Source organism: Pongo pygmaeus, chromosome 10, assembly GCF_028885625.2.
Source record: "Pongo pygmaeus isolate AG05252 chromosome 10, NHGRI_mPonPyg2-v2.0_pri, whole genome shotgun sequence".
Classification (NCBI taxonomy): domain Eukaryota; kingdom Metazoa; phylum Chordata; class Mammalia; order Primates; family Hominidae; genus Pongo; species Pongo pygmaeus.
The window spans coordinates 126,450,200-126,456,932 of record NC_072383.2 but is presented as its reverse complement, the minus strand read 5'-3'; the positions used below and the strand labels follow the sequence as shown (position 1 = coordinate 126,456,932).

General features: G+C 42.3%; 1 long non-coding RNA gene across 1 annotated transcript; it reads left to right on the top strand.

Annotated features, from left to right (window-relative positions):
* Positions 1 to 1,280: 1,280 nt before the first annotated feature.
* On the top strand, positions 1,281 to 6,450 carry LOC129009376 (uncharacterized). The gene is made up of 4 exons (XR_008492758.1): positions 1,281 to 1,346; positions 1,628 to 1,802; positions 2,344 to 2,394; positions 6,021 to 6,450. It is a non-coding gene; the product is annotated as an uncharacterized LOC129009376 (long non-coding RNA).
* The last annotated feature ends 283 nt before the right edge of the window (positions 6,451 to 6,733 follow it).

The following is a 6,733-nucleotide window of genomic DNA, read 5'->3' as shown; positions in this document are numbered from 1 at the left end:
TGGTAAGTGGCCTTAAAATAATCTCCAAACTATATTAGCAAACTGAGCATATGAAAATTATTTTCCAGTTCAGTTATATCAATTCTTCTCCCCAAAAGAAAAACAAAAACCAAATCAAGCTGAAACTGAGCTTCCTCCATATTTTCCATGATTTTATTGGGCTTGTAAAAAGTAGAGGTTTTATCAAACTGTAAGACCATGGCAGATGGAGAAAGTATAATTTAGGGAGATTAAATGAGCTGGATTTTATATGCCTCCAGTATTTAAGGCATTGAAAAATATCTAAATAATTGGAAAATGATGCATTGTAGACACCAGGCTATTTCTCAGCTGAACGGCTAATAATCACTCCTTCTAGTCTTCCAGATGTTTGTGTTTCCTCTAATAATGAGGAGTTAAAAATAACACTCCTGATTCTTCCTCCAAATGTTGATGGGCAGGTCCCTTGCCACCAGGCATTCTGCAAGAGGGAGGGTTGCAGGGATCTCCAAAAGAGCCCCACAATAAAACAAATGTGCGTGTTCATCACATTATTCAAATGAAACATTAATTATTTCAGAACTTGCTCCAAATGTTCCCAAGCCTGGCTCATGATAATGAGCTCCTGGGCTTTTGTCTTACAGCTCACTGTTAACGTCATGCTAAATGGACTGCAACTGGACATGCTGCTTGGATGAATATTTATGTGCTGGAATGTTGTTTGATCTGAGGTCTCAGGGCCTGATGACATAGCTCATTTCCCTTCTCCCCTCCCCAGCTCAGCAGCTCCTTTCTCATCCATTTTTGTGGGGTAAAATGCATGGTGCTGGCATAAACTTCTGATGCTACAATGAACATTTCTTAGCTCAAGGGGCTGACTTTAGGGTTTCCTCTACTTTACACATATGGAATCACTCTAATACTTACTCCAGCCACAGCACTTTGTGGATGACACAAGAAAAGGGACTGAATGGTCTCTGGCACTACATTTTATAGCTGTAGCAGCAGCCTCATTCTCATGACCCAAGGGCAGTGGTGGACTTCCATGTGGGATTATTGGAACGAACCATGGAATAGGAGAAAGGCTTGGATCCTAATCATAGTTCTTCCCTCAGTTCATTGAGGGTTTATGGGCCAGTTCTAATGGCCGGGGTTCTTCTCTGCAAAATGAAACACTAATATTCTGACCTAGCTGCCTCCAAGTTTCTTGAAAAGGTAAAATAATAGGACTGTGGGAAGTTATTTCCCAAGATAAGTAGCACCTGCAAGTTTAAGTCAACATCTACCCCTGATCAATTGTGAGGTCAGACCAGGAAGACAGAGGCCAAACCCAGCATCACACTTTGACCTCCCCGGGAACACAGTGGGTAAGAGAAGAAAACATGGAGAATTATTTTACAGCTGTGACGTTGTCAATTGTACAATATCTGCTCCAATTTCCTCCCATCTTTGAGGTGACTGATAAGAATGCCTTATGTGTCACACAGGATCATAACACAAACTTTCTTCTCTTTCCTGATGCCCCTCTCAAATTTACTCAGTAGGGGGATCTTCACCCTTCTATATAAATTGGCTTTTCTGCTTATGTTTAAATAATAGGCCATTGTGTGGCAAACAACTCTATCAAAAGTTCTGTCTTTTACTCTAGCTCCTGGGAAATAACCACTAAAGTCTTGAAATGTCTTGAGTGATTGGAGGACCTTTATTTTACACACCTGATGCCTTATGCTGATGAGATGACTCAGCAGGGGATGGCCAGGCCAGAAAGACCAAAACTATACCCTGAGGTTTGAGTTTCTGAGCCAGGTGACATCATCCTCCAGGTAAGGAAGCGGGGCCGAAAACTGAGTTTAACCATGCGATCCATGGTTCAATAAATCATATCCACGCAGTTCAGTCCCAGTACAAACTCTGCACATTGCAGCACACGTGAGCTTCCTGGCAGGCACCACTCTGTGTGTACTATCACACATCATAGCCTGAAGAAGGCAACGCTGTCAGGGCCTTCACGAGGAGAGGACTCTGGAGCTTCACCTTGGACCCCTCCCTATGGGTCTCATACTTTGCTTGGTTCTAAATTTGCATCATTTCACTAAACAAAACTGTACTCATAAGGATAGCACTTTTCTGAGATCTGAGCATCATCCCAGTAAAGTGTTAAAACACAGGGTAGTTTACAGAAACCTCTATGCTGGCAGTTGGTGTCAGAAATGTTTTGTGGGATCAGTCTCTCAACCTGTGCAGCTTGCCTACCTCTTCACACCCACCCATGGCCAGCTTGGTTAATGAACACAGTCTCACTGTCCCAGATACGGATCCAAACTATGTTCTTGATTTAACTGCAGACTTTCTCTCCTTCTCTAGCTTGGCCGGCCTCTGCCTGGGAGCCTCTGGTGTGAAAGACATGGAGGGCAGGTAAGGGATGAGGGAAGGTTGTACTTGAGCTGTTAATTTAGTAAAAGAACATATGCTCTCCAATCCAGCACATGTTCACGCTGCTTCTTTGGTCTTGTCAGAAGATCCCTGTTGGGTTAAGCTCATCTCTTGCTGTTTCCATGACCTACGTGAACACATCACTTGTCCAGCAGGTCACTAGCTCCTCATTTGCTAACCCATAGAAATCTCTGCCTCATTCTCCTTCCGTGCATTGCTGCGTTCATGCAGACGCCTTATCAGACAGTCTCCTGGGAACCTCACTCCAATTCTCTCTCAAACCTATTCTAGAAGCCCAGAACTAATTCATTGCTCTGAGACAATAGACTGTAGCTGAGGACTAATGACTGGTGTGCAAACTAATTTGCGAGAGGACAGCCTGATATTTAGACACATATTATAGATAAGCAATGCTGTCAACATTAATTTCCCACTGATACAGCATAAAAGCCATTTCCCCCCAAGAGCCCAGATAATTAGGGAAAGTGAAAGTGTGTATCTTTCATAGGGTTTAATAACCATTTCTTTGTTCCTGGTTTTGATCTTTTTTGTTATTTAATTTTGCACTTCCAGTGCTTGCCTTTCCCATGTCTAGGAGTTTGCCTAAATCTTCAAAGATATGTGAGGCATGCCTAGAACATCATCATCAGGAATGCTGGTCCTTCAATTTGTTTTTTTGAATTGAAGTGTAGTTTACAGTGATCAAGTTGAAAATAAGGCTCTGCATGAAAGCTAACTATTAAAAGGGTGTGGGCACAGGAGCAACCAACACAGACCCCACAGTAATCCCAAACCTATGCTAAGAGGGAGCACTTTCATCCCTCCAAACCTGTGCTAAGAGGGACACCTCCATCCTTCCAGCCTGTGCTAAGAGGGAACATTTCCATCCTTCCAAATCTACGATAGGAGGGAGCACCTCCATCCTTCCAAACCTGTGCTAAGAGGGATACCTCCATCCTTCCAAGCCTGTGCTAAGAGGGAACACCTCCATCCTTCCAAACCTATGATAGGAGGGAGCACCTCCATCCTTCCAAACCTGTGCTAAGAGGGAGCACCTCCATCCTTCCAAACCTGTGCTGAGGGAGCACCTCCATCCTTCCAAACCTATGATAGGAGGGAGCACCTCCACCCTTCTAAACCTGTGCTAGGAGGGAGCATGTCCATCCTTCCAAACCTGTGTTAAGAGGGAGCACCTCCATCCTTCCATCTGGCAACCCCACATCTTTCTGTGCAGCATTGGCTCATGGAGTTTTGCACAATCTGATGCTTAATGCAGCTGTGAGGTGGTAAACCCCATGCCATTGCACAGCTGTGCTGGTGGCGTCTTCAACAACAGAGGGATGAAACGAGAGTGCTGAGTGATGGGTGGTGTGTGCTCACAGAAGCCAGCTGTGCTTGCCCCACTCCCACCCAAAATGTTTACCCACATGGGAAATGCCTGCACTGCATAGGAGTACCCAAGGAACCCGGGATATAAAGAAACTTCTAAAATGGATCTGAAAGGGGGAAGAGCCCTCCCCTGTAAGGAAGTGAGAGAGGTAGGAATTAAGTGCCTTATACAGGCAGTGTCTACACTTGCACATTTTTGCTATTTAATTTGTTGGGTCAGATTTCATCATAAAAGTAAGGAGGTATTTAATTCTAAATTTGCAATAAAAGATAAATGTTAAGAGTGTCTCCCTGTTTTTTTTACATGACTTTAGGCTGAAGAAATAGAGGGAACAGTGTCAGGTCAATGGTGATTTAAGCCATCCTAAAAAAGTAAAATACTCTTAAATGAGTAGAGGAGGCAGTCTCTCACAGACCCTACATTTCAAATTGCTCATCTCATCATAGAGCACTTTAATCCCGGTGACTAAAAGGGCTGCCTCTACTCTTAGCCTCTGCAGTGTCTAAAGAGATGATCCTCAACCTAAAATAAAATTAAAATATTTCATCGAAATAAATAACCCAAAGCAACAGTTAGAGCCAGAGATATTTTCAAGCTCTCCTAAAACACAAATATTGGCTTGTTTTTTCTATGGATAACATCCTAGCCTTCTTAGAGTGAGAGGAAAATGTCCCTGATGGGTTTGAAAATCTCCCGGGTTGTTAATTCCCATCAAGAAAGTAGTAGTGTCCCGCTGGTTTCCAGCAAGGGGAGGGGTTTACATTAATCTATTTTCTACACTTTTCTATGTATTTTATTTTTTCTAAAGAACAAACATCTCCCACCATAACCCATATAAATTATCTAAATACATAAAGAAATTTTCAGTAACTGTTAAGAACTTCAATATCAAAATATTTTCAATGCAGTGTTTGCATTTTGCAAATAAACTCCCAAACACAAAGTGTTTTTCTTTTCTGAATCTTATTTCAAAATGTCTCTGTTCCTTCTTTTTTTGAATCCAATTATACTAAAAGCTATACATACATGCTGAGATCTGGGAAAAACTCTTGGTGGCCAGCAGCTTGGCTCTCCTGTTTTCCCATAGAAAAAGAACAGGATGAAGCTATTAGTGAAAACGGTGTTTTTTTCTAGTTGTGGGAAGTAATGTCGATAGGGAAGAAAGGGCTCGTAAGTATGGGAGAGCATTTTGCCTCCTATTCTATCGACTCTTTGAAGCATGCAAGCACGCTGCTCCACAGGCTTAGCTGCACAGAGACGCACTACTCCATTTACTCATGGGCTGCCTGTGGGGCCTGGAGAAAGAGCAGGCTTGGCTTAGGGGAACTACTGAGACACATCCAGGTATTCAAACCGTGGGTTGCCAAGACTTCTCTTTTCATCCTGAGAGCATAGAATAACATTTGCTAAACTGTCAAAGGTGATGCTGGCAGTTTTGGGAGACGCAGAGATGGCTGAGAGTCTGTGGGGGCTTGGCAAGTGCGCCCACCAGTCTCCCAGCTGACACATCTACAGAAACCTTCAGGGAGCAAAACAGAATCCTGGGTCATTTTGCACTTTTCTTATGTCTGAGTAGGTCTTCCTGTTCCACAGCATTGGCGTCCCAGGGAACTTGGACCCATATAAATCCCTCCCCTTGATATGCACACATGCAACACTTAAACACACAAACGTATATGCACATACAAACATACAAATGCATGTGCATACACACATAAATATATAATACACATAAGACAATCATCCAAGCACACAAGCACATGCCATACATAATACATAAATGCACATACACAAAACCACACACACAAATACATATACGTTACCATATGCACACATCCAAGACATACACACACATACACACCATATATACACACATACATAGACACCCACATAAATACACACACACACACACACACACACACATGCATACACACATCCAAGCCATGAACAAATACAACCCAACAGTGGAACAGGGATAACCATCAAGTAGACACGGAATATTAACTTTGGCTCTGAGTTTCAGTCTGGTTTGGCCCCTGAGCTGGGGTATAAGAAATACTCTACCTCTTCCTTTATTTAACACTGTGGGATATGCATCTGCAACCATCTGGCTGGCTACCAACCATTTGGCTGGCTACGACGAGAATAAATAAAATGCCTCTTGAAGGTAAAATTTCTACGTGTTTTAACACTTTTAAGTTCATATTTATCTTTTCAGATTTATTAAAATCATCAACTTCACATTATTTGGATGGAAACATTGCCAAATCATAGAGATGTTTGGTACCACCCCCGCGCCAAGCAGCTAGAGGTGCAGGATCAGCTTATTCACCTCCGAAAGCCTGCATGCAACCACTGAGGTCACCTCTATTTTTTACATAGTTCTACTTGGTGTATGTAACCCCACAGAGAAACATGGAAGAATGCATGAAACCTAGTAAGGCAACCAGCACATGCGACAGAATGAACCATTTCTTTCCATCTGAATACATAAATGTGGACTCTGATCCTTTCTACCAAGTCCTAAGGTTGGGAATAGAGGACGGACAAGGAGAGGGGCTCAGTCCCATATCATAATGTGCTTGTGAATGGCTAAAATTACAATGCTGAAATAAGTGTGTGTAATAAAATAATTGTACCGAATTGAAGAATGTTTCACTGTTTATTTTCATGTTTCAATATATGACACCCTGTGGTGGAAAGATGTCTTTATGCTGGAATATAAAGTCTTTTCATTGCTGAAGTAAGTCCAGAAAAAATAAAATCACGAGGAAAACAGAGAAAGACTAGAACATGCCAATGATACCAGCAACCATCCCAAACGTGGGCCAGATATTTAAATGCAGTGCATTTTACCTTGTTCTCTCCAAATGCCTCCTCCCCTTTCATTTAAATATCTCAGAGTTAGATGGCTGTGCATTTAAAATCTAC